The sequence below is a fragment of the Nyctibius grandis genome, chromosome Z (genome assembly GCF_013368605.1).
Source record: "Nyctibius grandis isolate bNycGra1 chromosome Z, bNycGra1.pri, whole genome shotgun sequence".
In the NCBI taxonomy this organism is placed as follows: Eukaryota; Metazoa; Chordata; class Aves; order Nyctibiiformes; family Nyctibiidae; genus Nyctibius; species Nyctibius grandis.
The window spans coordinates 74,427,356-74,447,242 of NC_090695.1; positions in this window are offsets into that span (position 1 = coordinate 74,427,356).

Below are 19,887 nucleotides of genomic sequence, written 5' to 3' on the forward strand. Positions count from 1 at the left end.
CAGGGTCCCCAGCGAAGTGGTCACAGCACCAAGCCTCTCAGAGTTCAAGGAGCATCTCAACGATGCTCTTAGTCATATGGTTTAGTTTTAGGTAGTCCTGTGAGGAGCAGGGAGTTGAACTCGATGTTCATTATGTGTCTCTTCCAACTTGAGATTCTATGATTCTATGCTGTCACTGGAACACAGAAAGCAAGGAATGTCTTTTCCTTACTTTTACTCCATTCTCAAGCCCCTATTTGTTTTTCAAGAAATGCCAAAGGAAGTGTTTCTTGGGGATTTCAGGTAAAGGTGAGGAGAATGCTACTGAGCCAGCAGTTCCCGCTTCTATTTCATGCAAGTGAGAGTTGCTCCACTAGGTCCTCAGCCAGCATAAAATCTAATAAATAATTTGTAGCCTAACCCGAAGAATCGTGAGATTTGTTTTGCAGTATGTGGATTAGTACTGTGGCCACGGTTGTCTGCCATTATACTGAGGATATTTGACTTTTGAAATATCACAGTACAAAGGTCCTATTCATGTTTTTAAAACCCGAAGTAATGAGGCTTGCTGGTTGCGGAGTGGTGGAACTCAGTATTCAATTTATTAGTTCACCAAGCAAGCACTAGCAGCAAATTGGACCAAAAAGAAGGTAAGAAAAGGATATTGGACAGGAGGCATTACCTCACTGCTCTGACTTGGCATTGGACAGTGTGTTCTCAGACATCCTCTTTGCTCAAGGGGGAAAAAGGTTCAGTTTCAAAATGTCCCTGACTTAGTGGGGAGGCCATAGGATACTAGATTTGGTATCCTAATGAGAGGGGGAAAAAGCAGGAGAGAAATACTGTGTCATCCATTGCTACTTATACAAATAAGTGACACTGCATTCAGAGAAAAGTCAAGCTACATGAAGCACTGAGATTTGATAAACCTTTTGAAATTCACTTTTTTCTTGCATTTACCAGCCACAGTCAGAGATAAGCAGACCTCAGACGGCTGTTTTGCTATTCACCTAAACCAAATTGAACTGAAGCATGTACCTTGGTTGGTTTTATTTGAGTGACAAGCAGCTTTGTTATAAATATAAAATAGTGTAATGAAGATGAACCTCATACTCAAATAGAACATTGATTATAGAGAACTACAGTTTTCCCATGTCATTTTCTGGTTGATACTTCATATTGCTTCTAGTTTGCTTTCTAGCTGACAAAATGCACTGGGGAGTCCTGCTGTGGATCAAGCAGCTGTAGAAATAGTGATAGATGGAAATGGGGATAAGCCCCATTAGTTCAAATGCTCCTCCTTTTTTAAACCAGTGAGCTCTGTTATATTTAATTCTTCTTGTGTCTGCAGATGCAGCCTTCTAGAGTGTACAGGAATTTGGGGTGGGGATTGTCCTCAGTCCTTCATCAGGGCAGGGAATGGACCCAAAGCATCCAGGCGATCTGCCTCTGGCAGATGAATGAGTTGCATTTTAGCCAGGGAGGAAAAGGACAGAGAATGGTGAGTTGTGTGGTCATGGAGGAAATGGATAGTTTGCTTTGAGATGTGCAGATTGCATCCAAGAGATAGAGGGCATTAAGAAGGTGCAGGGAGGGACATACCACAGGTTTTCTTGTAGGCACACTGAATGAAAATCTGTAGAAGTTACAGAGGAACAGCTCTCAGGAGATGAGGCCCTTTTTTTTTTCCCCCCTAACTTCAAAAGCTGGACAGATCCTTTTAAAATTGTTGATTTTTATTTTCCTGTTATGAAAACAGATCACATTTTCTAGGACAGAAGCAGAGGAGGAGCTGGGAGAGCTGACATGTTCTGGACATGCAAAAGAGTAGGACTGGCTACTTCATTGCCAGTTTCACACTGTTCTCTTAACAGCTGCCTCTTCCTCTGCACATCTTCTCCAGGTACAGAACCTATAATTTTGTATATCAAATATCTGGAACATTTATTTTCCTACCATGTCCTTCTCTATAATGAATTATATCTACATCTAGTTACCCTGTTACCTACTGTGGGTTTTTTTGCATAGTAGACCAAATTCTGCCCTTCTTCAAATCTGTTAATTTAGGAATTTTGCATAAAAATAAGGAGTGAGTACAGTCCTCTCCTTTTTTGACTGAGCTCAGGGATGTCAGCAGGTATTTGCACTGTGCCTTTAACCCTTAGTCCAAACTCCCGGGTTGATAATAAGTGTGCTGAACAACAGCACGCCACGCTGATCTGCTGTGAGTAGAGCTACACCAGGGATGTGTCTGACCCTGCAGTTTCAGTTCAAGTGATCCATCAGTTTAATTTTCTATTTTTCAAGACCCTTTCCTCACATATTGCATTGCTGAGTGAGGAGTTACGGCTAGTTTCTACAAATCATTCTACCTGTTTACTTGGGAAGGTAGGGGAAGCTTGACAGCTGTGACAAAATGAAGAAAAGGAGAAGTCGAGGGCGTGGCTCACGGGTGCTGGGCAACGGTTCCAGAGTAACGACACAACCTCAATATGAGTATGGAAGTTCTCCGTTTAATCATTGCGTGTACAGGATATATATAGTCTTTAAGCAGAGAGCACGCTGATCACGCACCAAAGCCCGCATTCCCATTGGTTAAGCCTTGCTGTCCACGCGTCCTACTAGCATATATGATTGGTCTACAAATTTACATATGCAGAGCAGTGATCACCCCCTCCCCTTTTCCTGTTCCTCTTATCTGTCTGTTGCAGCTGCCAAGTTCTTGTTTTGCAGTGTTCAAGGAGAGTCCAAGGTGACTCGCTCTGGGCCTAACTCTTGCTCAAAGCCTGGGTTGCTCAGACTGCTCAGTGGCATGAAATCATGCCCCTTCTCACTCAACCAAGCCTCTACAACAAAATACTTCTGTGGATAAAATTCTTGTAGGTTTTAGGGGGACACAGCTGAAACCATCCTTCCAAACAATCAATGTTTGTCAGCAACCTTAACCTCTTCTGTTAATCCTCTTCTTTTTGCAAGAATTTGATAACGCAAAAGAAAAAAATCAAAAAGCTGATCTATGCAGTGACAAAACTTCACCCTTCCTCTTCCAAGTCATTTGGAGCACAAAGATCTACATAACACAGTGCAGCTAAAATAACCTCCTATCTACAGGAATTATTTCTGAGAATGGATCTGCACATTTGCTGCAGCCAGCTCAGGGTCAGTTTGGGGATTTTCATCCGAGTCTGAAATAAATTCTCACTGATAATCTGTATGCTTCCCTGGGGTTATGAAGCAAACTTTTGCAGCTAGCAAAAGAACTAACCTTATCACAGTTTGAGGGATGGTCCAGGTGTCTGATCGCTATCACAAGAAACTTCTCTTGAGAGAATATTCATATAAGTCTCAGTAATTTTGAGAAATCTTAGCTGGGTAATGATTTCTGTGCCTTGAAATGAACTTTTGGTACAAAACCTCAAAATTCTGACACTTTGATATATTTAGCTAAAAAAAAATCTGGCATTTTTAAAAGAAAAGACTTAATTTCATGTGGCTTTGATATTTCCTTCTTTGAGGACCTCATGCAATCTGTAGTTGAGACCACTTCTGGATGAGAACAATGCTGGGTGAAAAAATTACGATGTAATAATGTTTTCTTCAATCACAATTTTCAAAATATTTGCAATATTTATAAGGTGGCTTGGTTTTGAGGAAGGTCTGGTGGAATCCTGTCAAGATTCTGTAGGAAGCTACATCTCATCAAATCCACTGGGAATTTGCCACTTTTCTGGCAGCTGCTGGCTTGACTTTTCTTCATGGATGGATGAGCAGAAACTGTGATCAGGGTGTCCTGTCTCCCTAACAGCCCAGGCACCTGAACCGGTGGAGGTCTTCTAGTTCTGGAGAGCTGCACAGTGGCCCTAGCAATACTGGATCTCCCCCTTCAACCCTGAGTAGAAAATAAAATTGTTTAAATAACAAAGTGCTCTTATTTATAAAGAGTCCTGCACTATCCCTTGAAAGATTTGCTGTCTAGCTTGGTTATATCTCTTATGATGTGCTTAGGTCCTGCTGTATTTGAGCAGCTGTAGCAGCCCACGGGATTTTGCACTGTATAGTGATGGTAGAATCAAAGAATGGGAAGGAAAATATTGGTCGTAAGGGGTGCTGTCTGATTAGGCTATAAGGTCCCTATTAAACAAAAAAACAAAAAGAGTATGAAGTACTTGTGGTTTTCTGGGGGAGGGGGGTTGTTTTTTTAGTCTTTGAGTGGCTTTCCATGTGAGGTTTGCTTTAATATTAGCATTAACTAATTTGTATGAGACTGCTGGATGAGCTTTGCTACTGTGTGATTTTCATTCAGATATTGATGAAAAAAATGCTGTCACCTGTTCAAATGCCAAGAGTAGAAATATATGTTCAGGCTAGTCTTGGAGACGTAAGAACAGCAACTCAAATCACAGTTAAAGTTGTTCTGACTTGGAGTTGCAGTCAGCTATTTTGTACTCATTTCTTTTAAAAAGGCATGGGAAATGAACAAATTTGAACTGAAGTTACACAGAAAAAGATGTTAATTAGCTAAGGATAATTTTGCATTTCCCAAGTGTCTGTCTGTTAGAATGTTTTACTAAAATGCTTCTTTATTATTGAAAAGTTTGGAAAACATATGAATTTTCAGAAGAAAAATTGAAAATAATCCTGCACTTTCTATTTTGTGCCTTTTTTTCATTTTCTTAAACAATGCTACTTCTGCCATGTAAAATCAGAGACATTTCCTTTGTTGTATTGTTCTGCAAGATGAGCCCATACTTGCATATAAGTGTAAAAGATGTTCCTAAGTTTTTTGCTGAAAATACTGAGCACATCTAATATTTGTGCAATTTACGCATACAGTATCAAGAATGCATTTTCACCACAAAGGCAACTGTGTTAAAAAAATCCCCAGTTTGTATGTTTATATTGCTAGAAGTGTAGGGGTGTTCTTTTCTTTATTGACCAGAAAGGAACATTATAAAGGTGGCAGGCTTCAGAAAGATACTATCTAATTGTTCATGACTCATATTCTTTCCGATTGACTACACAAGTGACTGGCATTGCACACTTATGTTCCGTCATTTTCTCAGCATTCTGTTCATAGCTGGCTGTGTTCTTGCCTTGGAGGAACATGACAACACTGCCTTACTGCTCCAGCCTGACTCAGAGGAAACAAAAAATAAAAGTAATTGGATTTTTTTTCCTGACGTGTCACCAAATCTACTCTGACAGCTTAAAAAAAGAAGTTACAGACTAAACTGAAGTGCCAGCTCAGGAGACAAGACAGATAATGCATAAGCCCATCAGACTTTCTTATTTATTTTTTCCTGCTCATGTCTTCTATTCATTTGCAAGAGCCCTGCTTCTATGCCTGTGATATACACAGTGTAACATGTCCTAGGCACTTAAAAAACCCTATCCAACTGCCTCTAGTGCCCAGATGAAAGACAATTATGGTTGCACCTTTTCTAGACATCAACCAGAGGAACTTTCAGGGGAGAGCTGGTATGTGACAGCTCCTGAGAAGTACATGGGAAGGGGAGCCATGGCCCACAACAAACAGAGCAACCCAGCATGTATAGCCAGGAGGCAGCTCCTGGTTACATTCCCTTTTGCTGGAATAAAAACATTTCTACTAGAGCTCTAGCAAATTCTAAATATTCCACGTACATCCACTGCAACAAAAAGATTCAGCAGGAGAGCTGCCACTGAGATGTTTATAGTGTTCTGTGTTTGCTAATCTGAACCTTTTCTTTACCTTTTTGATTGCGAAATTGAGGAAATCTGTCTGGTAAAATGTGCTGTGGTAATACCTGTAGTGGAATTAAAGGGGATCCCTTTGAAAGAAATTTGTGGACAAAAGCAGTAGGGCCATGAAGGCAAGCACATAGGGGCCTTATTCGCTGGGCTGGTCTACACAGAAGAACATTGCTTTTTCAATGTTGGTCATCAAAGGTGTAATTCATAAGTGCATATAAGTGTTTTCTACATAACTGTGTGTGTTCTGAATGGAAGAATGGCTTTTATATAGTTAAATATTTTACTTAGATTTATGCCATCACTACCTAACAAGCAAATTTATGACCTTGTCTGAGGACTCATATTCAGTTTTTGTAGTGAAACATGTTCTTAAAAATTCAAGTATTTCTCTGTTCTTTTGTTTGGATCAGCCTGTCTCTTCTTCAGACCCCTTTCTGGCCTCCTACTCTTTTAAAACTAAAACTGTAGTAAGTGTAGTTCAAGCACAGCACACCCTGCACCAGGTACCTAAAAAGAGACAACCGCACAGTAATCCTGAAAGAGGCTTAGGTCAGGGGCTGCTGTGGGATCCAATTGGTATAATTTAAGGTTTCCTGAAGACCAGAAGTAATCTGAGTACTCTGCAAAAGAAACATTAGGAATGATAGTTCCTATAGTCTTACACATTAAAGTGAGTATTGCTGGAGCAAAGCTGCACATTCTGCCATTACAGCACCACTCAAAAGCTTGAAAATTTCCTCTGGGGAGTGATAGAGAGAAACAGTATTATAAGACATAGGAAAGGTCAAGAAACACCAAAGCTAAAGGTGCAAGGTTCTTCCATGTTTCTGCTTTGTTTGCTGCAGAGAATAGATAAATGAGTGGAAGGCAGCAGGCACAAAACCACCTGAATGCTGGAATGCATGGCTGTTTTCTCAAAGCCCCGGAAGCAGAATTGTTTTACAGCATACAAATTATTTCCTTACGTGTTTAACCAAAGCAAAGTAGAATTCTAGTCCAGCATTATTGGCTATGAGCATGTTGTCCCCAAACATGTGCTCTAACAACTATGCTTTGGTGGGATATGAACATGTTGGTGTGAGTTAGTAATAACAACTTACCTAAAAATAGTACAGTAGAAGACTGAGACTGTGAATTTCTTTCTTGGCAAAACAGGTATTTACCTGGAAACTTTTCACTCCTACAAACATGCATCATTCATATGCTTTTCTCCCTGGTAATTTAACAACCACTATTCAGATGTGAATTCCACTGTTAAAATAAGGAAGGCACTTGTCCAAAAGTCCAGATGTTAACCATTTGCCTTTCAAGTACAAACAAAGGATACCAAAAATAGTAAAACAACATACTTAGCAGTTTTTCTGTGTCACTTGTATTGGTTGAACTCTGTGTCTCTGAGCTAGGAACAGACCATTTCTTAAATAAGATAGTCTTTTGAAAAACATTTGTTTTTGTCATTCTTGAAAGCATTCCTGCAATCTGAATGACTCTATTTCTTGGTTTCTTCTAGAAAGAGTGGAATGGCTAGAGTCTGGTGTCTAGTCAAATTTTTAATTTTGCCTTTGTCCATAGGATTAATATTTGGCAGGGGAAAAACTTCCTGGCAGAGATCTAACTCTCTTCTAGAAGGTTACACCCAGCAGGAGGATGCTGACATGGAAGACGATACTCCTTTCTGAGATATCAACTTATATCCAACTATATATATATGATGCCCTGCTTTCCAGATTTTTTTAATAAAATAAAGTCAAATTCAGAGTAGAAACTTACTGAAAAGCCAAAAGGCAGAGCATGGCATACCTGGGATTCCAGCATCGGTATTTTAGTCAGCTGCTTCTTCTCCTAGGTACATTTCTCCCACCACAATTAATGGGAAATTTCAGTTATTAATTCATATATGTACCTTATTAGTCTAACTTGAGATCAAGTTATACAAGTTATCTGTTGCTAAATTACATAATTGTTCAAAGATGTTACACTATACTAATTTCAGGTGTTGTTTCGTGCTACCCATGTTACTTTTTATCCTGAATATCTCTGTCCCTTGACATCTCACCTGTAGAATGAAGATAATGCTATACATGAAAAAAGATGAAGAGAAAAATGTCAGCTTGTATAGGTGTTATGAATTGTGTAAGTAATCTGTAAAGAACATGTCCTTGGTATTGGTTATATTTTTAAAAATGACAACTAGATTCTACATAAATTCTTTATTGTGTTACAGAGGTTTTGGGAGTAATTTTTGCACAACTATGTTCAATTTATATTGAACCTTCATGTGATCATCTTTATTAAATTCTACTGTTTCTACTGCAAAGGACGTGAAAATGTTCATTGTACTTCTTCCCTCCTTCAGCCTTGATTCACTGTTAGTTCTCATGAACTCTCCATGAACTTTAGACCATTTAGAGGTTTTTCACCTCATTCTGAAGTCCAGCTTTCTTCCCTTCCCCCCACATTTTTTTTTTTTTTAAGCAACAACCACTTCTGTATGTTTACAGGATACAGACGGTAGGTCTCCTTCTTGCCACTTGAGCCATTTTGCTCTGGTACAGCTGTCAGTTTCAGTGATTCAGGGATTATTCTGTACTATATGAGTGGAGAGTTGATATTTGTTCTGTGTATATACATGCTTGTATAACTTTCCTTTCTCTACTTACAGAATATACCAACATAAATGTGAATGATCTATGCAAGTGCTTAAATCACTGTGTAAATTTATGAAGATATATTTCCTTTGAACTTTCTTATGTTCTTTTCATATAAAAGTCTGAAAGGAAAGCTGAAAAAGGAAACTGAGTTTCTTTAAGGCATTTTTGAAGTTTGCTTCACAAGTAAAAAACAATTATTTAAATTTTATGCTTCTTTTCATGTTCCTTTTCTAGTACTTTTGTAACCAATACTTCTTCAGTTTTCATGATTTCCCACTGTGTGACAGAAATAATCAGTGGTGAACCAGGCTTCAACAGTTAATTGGAAGAAACACTTGTTGTTCCCCTTTTTTCAGAGTGCACAAACCCCCAAGACTTATTTTATGAGTTTATACAGATTCGCTGCATGAATGCATCTTCAAAAATACAAATATGCACATTTATTAAAACATTTATTTACTTCCAAATGAAGACTTTTGTTGATAACTATTCATTTCAGATACATGTGTGCAAGTCATAAATATTTTTGTATTTTATTGCTTTTAGTATTTCCTATAAATTTATTTTGATGCATTGCATTCCTCACAAATTTATTTTTCCCCAGCATTTTAATACTGTAATCACATGAAGACTTGGCAAAACTCCAGCTAAGAGAACTACAGATCTTGTCCTTTTGTGAAGAGTTCTGAAGTTCAATGGCAACTTAGTTTAACTCCCTTTGAAAGCATAGTTGCAAGTATTTTTAAAATAATTCAAATTTTCTTATTTGCTTTGCTTTGTTGGTAGTTTCCTTAGAAGCTGGAAATAAGAATTCTTAACCTAAAACTTAGTTGATTTTCATTTGGCAAACAAAACTTAATTTGTTTCTATTCCTAATTGTAGTTGAAAGTAACATTTTTAGCTTCCTTCGGTGATTATTAATTCACTACTGTTACAGAGTCATCAAAAGAAATAAACTGATTTTTCTCCATAGGTCCTGTATGTAAGTAAGATAAACCTATCCTTTTAAGAAGAAAGCTATAGATGAACCTTTTCAAACAAAAGTTCAGTACTGAATTGCAAAGAATTACAGATGGTCTGGCTGTCACTGAGACCTGTGGCTCCCTTGAAGTCAGTTGGGCACCTACAGCCAACCTGATCTCCCTGCATGCCACTCATGATGTGACCATGACTTCTGTCTGTAAAAGATGTTTCTGCTCATCAGCTGCAGCAGTTGATTTTAAGGCAATTTTTGTTCTTTGATTATTTGGAAGTGCTAAGTGCGCTGCTAAGCTCAGTACTTTAATACTGCTATGGTTGAGTTATTGCTCAGCTTTTATTCATTTTTGAATGGGAACGCAACCAAGCATGATGTATATTTATAATTAAAAAAATCAGTGTTTTGTTTTAGTAAAGTTTAAACTATTCTTAGAGTTGCGGAAGATAACTGATGAGTATCCTTAGTGAGGACTGAATAGCTTCAGGAATACATACGAATTTGAATAAATCCCAACAGGGCATTTTCTTAAAAAAAAAAAAAAAAGTGACAAATTTAAAACACTTCTTTTTAATAACACTAGATCCAGATTCATCTTAGGATCTGTCAGTGTCAGTGTTATAAAAGTAACATGCAGTTTTCCGAAACTGGGAACAGAAGAGCTTCCCATCACAGAGTAGAACTTGGGTGTCACATCCGGAAAAGTTAAAGAGGCGACTGCTGGCTTGCATTGGAGGTAGGTGGGAGGGAATAAAACTGTAACTCCAGGGCTCTTCTGCCTTCTGCCTCAGGTATGATATACATTATTCTCGCATATGTGAGGTATAGACCCAGCAACAAATCCATTTACCCACCCCCAAAAAAGTGAAATTATAGCCATTTTCACTCTCTGATTCTCAGAGACTAGCATACTGCTGCTGTTTCCAGAAACGTAGAGTACATTTCTAATTATTAAAGAGTAGTTAAGAACAGATTGCTCTTAACATGATGTTTTGAGAACTCTTTAAGCCAAACCTAGGCATTATCTGACAGCTTTGCTTTAATGTAACCTCTATTTTTCACTACAGCTGAAGGGAATATTATGTGATTTTAAGAGCATTTAGCCCTTGTCTACTCAAAGCTGAGTGTGTTTTTATGTCTTCTTCAACTCTGTGTGATATTGGAGAAGACCGTTAGAAGGCTGAAACCACACGTCTGTTTGGTTATGGTCTTAGCAGCTGGTTGAATTTCACAGTTTAGACTCCAGTCACTTTCAAGTTTGAAGCACTGAGCAGGTGCTGGATCTCGTGTGTCTATGGGCAAGCTTTAGTGATTGCAAAGATGTCTGTATTTTAGTACAGTTAAACATGGATAGATTGTTTATTTTTCATTCTGAGTCTTCCCAAATGTTCTTTGTCACTGTCCTGATGCTTTTTGTATGTCACCACTCTTGTGGATTCCTGCAGGGTGGTTCCCCTGCCAGCACACACATATTGGTGCAAACAGAAGTAACTTGTTGGCTTTCCTGTTTGTTAGGTTGCTCAGATCATTGAGCTTATGAAAGATCAGTAAAGTTCAAGAGTTACTTAAATGTATTTATCCTTCTTTTTCACTCATATTTTACACAGCACATTTGGTTAATTCCTCAAGCTATCTTTCCCACAGCAGCTGTGACATGAGAGGGACACTTCAAAAAGTTGGTTTTCTTTGGTTTAGTCTAAGCTCAGTCTAGCCTATTCACTTTCTTAATAACATAAGACTACATGAGGTTTCTGTTATCCTTTGATCAGACCTACTAAGATTAGTGATATTAGTGCAGAAAGATGTCTCCCAGTGAGAAAATAAAACTGCGTATTTGCTGAGATACATGGGCTCTTTAGTACACAACTCTTGCATTAGTCAGTGCTTCTGTAATAACTTTAGGTCTTTGGAAATTTTTTTTACTTCAGTTTTCAAGCAAACATCTTTATTTGGGTTGTTTATAATTTAGGGGGATTTGAGGCTTTCATATCAAAACACACACCAAAACCCAAACATGAGTACAAAGCAGTGAAATAGTTGTTTCATGCAATGGATAAAAGGAATACATATGGAATTCACTTATATCAGAAACACTTCACGTTCACTTGAAATTTTAAATCGTTGCTGTTTGATTTCCCTTTACTTGTCAGACTGCAGATGAACAGTGCACCCGGCTAGTCTCTTCTGTAATTACTGTGTCCACTCATATACACTTTTACTGAACTTTTCACAGCCATTTTGCCACTTTATCTCTTCTCCTTGCAGCGGCCAAGCTTCTGAGAACAGAGTTTTTTTATGTCTTCTCTTGCTTAGATATGGGGTCGCAGTCTAGTGACACCACTGGAGCAAAGCAGGAAGCAGACCACTAGTGGACCTATGTAGGAATAAAGGTTTATCATTAGCAATAGCTGTTCCTCTGTATTCAGACGAATAGCTGTGTCGGAAGTCAGCTTCTAAAGGTGAGCTCTGGCTAAAGCATCCCTCAGGTTCAGTGGTGAAAGGAAAGAAACAATTAGAAAACAAACAAACAAACAAACAAAAGAAAGCAATATAGAAGATACAGAAGAATGAGGGAAATTAGTGAACTAGTGAAAATGTAAATCTGGAAGTAGAGAAAATTGGTAAGGCATATCTAAATACATATGGAAAAAGTGAGAAAAGAGCAAGAAGGTTTTTTTAAACCTTGTCAGAAGTAAAGGAAAGCTCATATCAGTACAGGAGTTTAGAAACAGAGATGAATAAAATTCCTCAAAATAGGTAGGAAAAGTGTAAATCTTTCCTTGCATTTGGAAAGGTTGCAAGGTATGTATTTGCATTACCTACGGATGAAACTGAGGATGCCAAAAGCTACTATGTATTTTAAAGTCATTAGTCTGGAATGAAAGTATTTTAAAAGCTTTGGTTGAGAGACACACCATGGAGGTTGAATGGGAACAGAGAGATAATGTTGACGGAGCATATATCACATTTTTTATGGTGAATAAACTGCCTCCTAAAAACACTTCAGTGATATACTGATACTTGTGTCCGATCCTGAGGCGGTCCATCCAGATGTGTGGTTCTGAAGTTAGGAGAAATCTTGACATGAGCAACAGCAAAAATGCCTACAGAAGAGAGATGCTTCCGCTTTGTAGCTGGTGGCTCAGGCCTGTACTCGCTTTCAGAATCAACCATGTTTTTTGAGGAGTGGTAATGCAATCTTCCAAAAATGACAGAAATAGCAACAGCTGTTAAATAGGGTATTTACAGAAAATCTTGAAGAATTCATGGCTGCCATAATGAAGTCCCATCTTACCAAGACCTTAATAGAGAAACTAAGAATACAAATTTTGAAGTGGATTAGTGATTGCTATCAAAAGCCATCTAACCAAATGCTCTGAAGGAACAAAGAGGAGCTATTTCTAAGCAGTTTATCCATGGTGCTGAGGAATCTAAAGAAAAAGAATTAAGGGCCAAATGTGGCTGGAGACTCATCATGTACACCTAGCAGTCTCACTAAGACATTTTGCAGGTATCTACTTTAGGAATTACAGGTGATAAGAATAACTGGTTTTAACACTGAAGAATGTGTGTTAAAATATGCAGGAATGTGTGTTAGAAATATTCAGTCCTGACATCTAGCTGGATATTTTGATCAAGCTATCTGACTTGCTAACTATTTCTGCTTCCATCTTGCTATCTGAGTAAATCAAAGACAACAGCCATCTCAAAATAGGCTTTCAAAAAAGTATAGCGGTAAAAGCTGACTGTTCTTTGTACACTTTCTGTCTTTTCTTTGTGGCCGAAGCATTGGTCCGGGATTCTGGAGAAACTGGTAAGTTTGTTCCAGATCTCCTCTGTCACATTGCAAAAATACTGTGACCTCTCTTTTCCTTCTCTGGGAAACTATAATCCTAATTCAGACTTCGTACTCAAGCCTTATCATCTGCTTTGCCTGTTTTGATTATCTTCAAGGCATGGACTGTCTCCTACTCTGTTCAATGGCAAAAGCATAAAAGCACCGCCACATGACTAGACCCCTAGGCCCTACAATGAGGAAAATAATACATACCATATACTGAAGCATCACATTTAATTTTTGCCTGCAGACACATATATACAGATAAGGCAAGGAAGATACAATTCTGATTAATTTCTTACAATTTAATTAGAACTGGAAAGTGAGAGTAATGGCTCATCTTTAATGGTCAGAGGGCCAGAATTTAAATGCATCATAGTACTAGCAAAGGCAAGGAGGTATGCAGTGAGGTTTCCAGCGAGGTTTCCAGCAGAGTGTGGGAGCATCATGCCCCCTGATTTCAAAGAAAGAGGTTTTGAGCTACTAAAAATCCCACACTGTGCCTATCTGCATCTTCAAGCACTTTTGAAAATATGGCACAAAAACGCTCTTCAAATATCAGTGACATGTCAGGGTACATTGCTGACAGTACCAGTTTTTCCCTAATCCCATATATGGAGATTTGAGGCAACTCTCAAACGTTGCTGTATAGCTTGTCCTCAGTGTAGTAAAGTCCTTGAAAACTGGTGCAACAGGTCTTTTACATAATCTGTGAAAGCATTTTGAGTACTTGTGTGTGTAAAGTAGGGTAGCTGTTTAGGAAGATAGCTGACATTCATTCATAGATATATTCCTTCTGTGAGTGCCTTTCTTTTAAATTGCATTTATAAAATTCATGCCAATAAATAAAACGATCATTCAAGGTCTTTATTCCACGTTCTTCTGGAGGTAGCCAAGACTATTTAGTAATCAAGTTAGTAATTTAGTAATTATTAATTCAGTAAATCTAGTAATTTGGTAATGAATTTCTGCAGCAAGGTCAAACAGAATGAGTAAGAACGTTATTTTCCAGCCTATAGGCAAAAGAAAAATATCCATCAGAGTGAAAATCAATGCAAGATAAAGCCCAACTACAGGAGAACAGGAAGAACGATAGTTTTCTTTAAAGCAAATGAAGCAGGAAGTACCAACACTGTAACTTTTGCAGTTAAGGCCTCTTCCTAGAACAGACATTAATGAATGGGTAGTTGTGAAATTTTTGGTATGCCTTAGGGATACGGAATGAAGATAACACAGGCAGACCAGGCTAGTATCATAAACTGAATTTAGTGGATGATATCATACTGTAATGGACATGTCATCCAGTAACAGGAATACCATTCAGTAATAAATGACGCTTACATGCAACCACTGTTAGAATCCAATGCTTGAGTAGATCATGTATAAAGCTAGCAGGTATAATATTTTCCTTTTGCAAAAGATGTTTCTTACAATAGCTGAGTCTGCATTTTCTATTCAAAGTTCATCACTGTAATGTTAGTTTCAAGGCGTTTCATATCTCAAACCAATAAATCAAAATTCTGTATATGAAGAGGATGGCACTTCGTTGATTACTCTGAACAATTGAAACTCTGGAGTGTGAAAAGCAGTGTTCTATTATTTCTGACCTCATTTTTTATCAGTTAAGCTGCAGATAGATAGGCTATAGCCCTGCTATGCTATATACTGTACCTTTGTATAGGGACTAACCATAACAGGAAATCTTTAGAATGGTTTGTCTCCCTACTTCAACATTATAGGTGAAAATGTAGAAAGAAGCCAGTGAATGCATTCTTTTAAAAAATATGTAAGTTTGTGTGCTAGGATTCGATTCTGTGATGTAGCAGGACTGTCTCAGCTGCATTTACAGTTTTTCAGTTTTTTCTCTAGTGTGATATTGATAGCATGAAAAAAATAAGGAAGTTTTATTTTATGAATTAATAATAAAATTTCATAGATGCTTTTGTCTAACTTGGACAATTTCTGTTTGGTCTTAAAAAGCCATCAAGGTACCTACATATACTTTTCTAGGAACACAAGAAAAAGAAGTCTTCCTCCTAATAGAATGGGAGCACTGAAACTTCTGATACAGATCCTATAGCTTCCTTAGTGTTTGAGAATGTCAAGGGTTATAGATGCAGGTGTTTGATGTAACTTTCCTAGTGAGATATGCATACTATAAAGGACATAAGTGCATGTTGTCAACTAGATATCTAAAAGTTTCTAGATAGAGTAAGATAAAAAAATAAATTTGGAAAGAACATTGAATACTAAGTTGGTCTGCATTCAGACTTACCAAGCCATGTTTATTACTAGAACAGATTTTTCTATTAATGCAATGTAAGGCAAATACATTCTGCACTCAAGTATCACTGTTAAGAAAGGTTGTGGTAGGTGTAGTGAATAGAATAGAATAGAATAGAATAGAATAGAATAGAATAGAATAGAATAGAATAGAACAGAAAGGAAGGGAATGGAATGGAATGGAATAGAATAGAATATTCAAGGTGTCAAGCTGGAAGGGATCTACAACGATCATCTAGTCCAACTGCCTGACCACTTCAGGGCTGACCAAAAGTTAAAGCATGCTATTTAAGGCATTGTCCAAATGCCTCTTAAACACTGACAGGCTTGGGGGGTTGACCATCTGTCTACGAAGCCTGTTCCAGTGTTTGACCACCCTCTTGGTAAAGAAATACTTCCTAATGTCAAATCTAAACCTCCCATCATGCAGCGTTGAACCATTCCCACACATTCCATCACTGGATCCCAGGGAGAAGAGCTCATTACCTCCCTCTCCACTTGTCCTCCTCAGGAAGATGTAGAGAGCAGTGAGGTCGCCCCTGACCCTCCTTTTCTCCAGACTAGACAAACTCAGAGTCCTCAGCCGCTCCTCACATGATATGCTTTCCAGCCATTTCACCAGCTTTTTTGCCCTCCTCTGGATGTATTTGATTACTGAACATCCTTCTTAAATTGTGGGGCCCAGAACTGCACACAGCTCTCAAGGTGACACCGCACCATCGCTGCATATAGCGGGATAATCACCTCTTTTGCCCCGCTGGTCATGCTGTGTTTGATGCACCCCAGGATGCGGTTTGCCCTCTTGTCTGCCAGGGCACACTGCTGACTCATATTGAGCCTGCTGCCGACCAGCTCCCCCAGATCCCTTTCTGCAGGGCTGCTCTCCAGCCACTCCTCTCCCAATTTGTACGTGTGCTCAGCATTACAACATCCCAGGTGCAGAATCCAGCATTTGATCTTGTTAAATTTCATGCCATTGATCATTGCCGAATGCCCCAATCTATCTAGATCCTTCTGCAAGGCCTCTTGTCCCTCAAGAGAGTCAATAACACCTCCCAGTTTGGTACTGTCAGCAAACTTGCTAATGGTGTATTCAACTCCTGCATGCAGATTATTGATAAAAATACTGAACAGAACTGGCCCTAGAATTGAACTGTACAAGAACTGAGAAGCAACACATTATGTTGCCAATCCCTCATACTAGCTCTGTGCATAGATATCATCATCCGCGTTATCCCCTGATCTTGTGCACATGCTTTAATTTTGTCCAGATTAGCTGGAACACCCAATAGAGAGTTTACTCTGACTTCATGCTTAGCGTAGGACAGATTATCAGATTAAATTAGAATGGCATAGACAGATGATGCTTCACTTATAAAGCCAGCTGCTGCATAGTTAACCAACCTATATTTGAATTAATTTAACGGTGAGTACGTTGATACTGGATCAGTGTGTTGCGTCATGCAGTTGCAGTAGAAGATGCAAAACCAAGTCTGCTCTATTGCGGAAATATAGTTTCAACATCCATGCACTCAGAAATGTCGTTTCCGTCTGGGAAAAAAAAAAAAAGGCAACAGTGCAGTCATCAGGAATCATTAGGATTTTTAGCAATGTATTCCTTGGGGGGAAGTGATAAGAGTTGTGGTATGACTTGGCCAGAGATTAGAACTGTGTTATGAATGCCCCCATCTTTTCTGCCTTGTGACTTATTGTTCTGTGTGTATGTCAGCTGGGAGTTAATTAATCGAACAAAATGTGAACTTTCTTTTTGTTTCACTGCACTCAGGACCAAGCTGCCCTGGTAGTGTAAGGAAGCTGCCCCGCTCCTATTTCTTTGAAGACACAGATCATGGACAGGATGGACATGATATTTTTGAGATTGCTGGGAATGTTTCTCTCGTGGAAATGCACAGAAGGGATCTGAAATTGTTTCCTAACTAATGATGAATTTGAATATCATGACTGGGCTTGCAACAGCAGGAAAGACAATCATATGTAGAGCAGGCTGAGCACTACTGTATTTGGTGATGACTTTGAATAGCTTAGATTCTCCCAAGAAAAGACTGACAAGTCCATATGGAGAGGTTGCTGGTATTTTGCTTCAGTTTAAGAAGAAAATAAGGCATCTGCTATATTAGCAAAGAACACTAGACAATAGTATAAAGGCATTTATATCAGTCAGTGTTTTTTATTTATTCATTTGTATTTAAAATAAAAAGCTGATGTCTGTCTAGAGCTCTTGGTGCAGTGACAAGCAATACGATCAATCTTTGCAGTGCTGAAGTTACCTTCTCAGCAGAAACACAGATACCTGCTTCTCCTTTTATCATGACAGCAACCGCTACACTCTGCTAAATTTACCAGAGGTATAGCAAATTGGATAAGAATTTGTGCTCAGGTAACTGTGGCAGTTACCTGTACTGCAATACTGGAGCTCTAAGCAGAAGCTTACATTTTGTCTCCTATGCTTTCAAAATCCTGGAATTTACTCCTTTAAGAGAATGTTTTTTTGGGGTTGTTTATGGTTAGGACTTTCATTATGCATAGGAGAGCTTTGTTTCCTTTGCAATACTTCCACGGCTGTTCGTAAAACTCAAATGGATAGAAAAATGAAAATACATTCAAAATACCAAAAGAGACATATATAGGTTATACTTTGAAACAATGACGGTTTATGTATGCTATTTTATGTTTCAAGAGTATTTCAAGAATGAGAATTTTGTTTGAAAAGGCAAAGAACAAAAGTGATATGCATTCATAACAAAATAATAATAATTCTGTAAGGAAAACTGAATAAACGCTTGTGTGCTTAATAGTATATCTGGGGTTTTCCAAGGCACTTCAGTTTGTTAAATAAAACACAGCTCTTCTCCTCAGAAGCCTTGTCTTGCTGGCTTACCTCTGACACTATCTACCCAGACACCACAACACACTTGACAGGCATGCAGAAGAATCACGGTCTGTGTTTTAAAGATGGGGAAAATGAGGCATAGGGAAGTTACAGGGACAGATGACACAAATGTTGATATAGCTCCACTCATTTCGCAGAACCGATCACACTCCTGAAACCTGAGGAGTTTCAAATGTGCATGCTTAAGCAAGTTAAAATTTAAATTTGGAGTTGTTTTTAGGTTTTGATTCTGAGTGTTAAAGATATCTGAATGAGATGTCATGAGTCCATGATCTCATGGACTGTCACAGTTCAGAAGTCCTTGGTTTTAGTGGGGTTCAGGTTAAAGATATGCATACAATCCCAAGAGAGGGTTGCGATTGCTGAAAGTGAGAAGGTGTTTCACTGGTCACTGTGCATGCTTAGAACAGCTCTCACCTCTGGCTGATGCAAGAGGAAAATGAGATAGAAAGTGAGGTGACTTTGTCAGGATTACCTGTGGGAACACTGCCCAGCGGATTTGCAGTGTCTGACTCTCAGCCCTGACCTCTTCCTAAGCACTGGCCTGTGACTGTGGAGATATTCCTGTCCTGCTCTTTGTCCAAATCTTTCTTGTATATAAGCGTCATGAGTGTAAGTGGAAAAACTATGAAAATGGAGGATAGCTACAAGAAAGGGGTAAGTGTTAAAGCCTGTTGGGACCCTGTTGTTCCTCTTCAAGATGGGGAAAAAAGGTACCACAAAACACTTCCTTACACAGAGGACATGTCCCTCTTTTCAAGGAAACATTTTGAAGTCCAACAAAATAAGCACATTTATTATATGATTTTAGTCTCTGTGTTGCAGGGCTTTTAAAACATATTAAAAAGGCAAAATGCTTTTGCCAGGTGAATTAAACATCTGAACACTAAAGATCTATTAAGCAAAGGCAGGAACAGAAAAATAGCCAAAACATTCAGAAAAGCTTCCTAATGTGAAGTAGTGTTACCATGGCAACAGGAACTCAAAATCTCTCAAGGTGAAGTTGCCCCCTTTTTGCCTATCTCACTTTAGAAAGTAGTAAAAAGAGGGTGCAGTCCTCAGAACTGGTAAGTATTGATAGCAAACTTGAAGAATCTCCTGAAACACTTTATAAACCTTCATGATGAACAGTTTTATATCCATGCTGAAAAATATAAAACAACTCTTCTATTGTTTTATTGAATCTTTGGCAATATGGTATCATTTGAAAGATGCCGTACAATTTCTATAGTAATTCTACCCCCAGATTAGAGGTGCATGATAAGGATTTATTGACTATGCAGCTCTTAATAGAAGTGCAGGGAATATTCAAATACATTTTTAGATATTATTCTGTAAATACACAGGCTGGTATCTTTTTGCTATTGACCTTTCTCTGCTCCTTCTATACTAGATTTTTGTGTAATATAGGCACTTAAAGTATGGAAACCTGCACTCAGTTTATCCACTAATGGAGAGAAAGACATATCATGACACACAGAATCTTGATGTAGCAATTGTGTTTCACAGCTTCTGC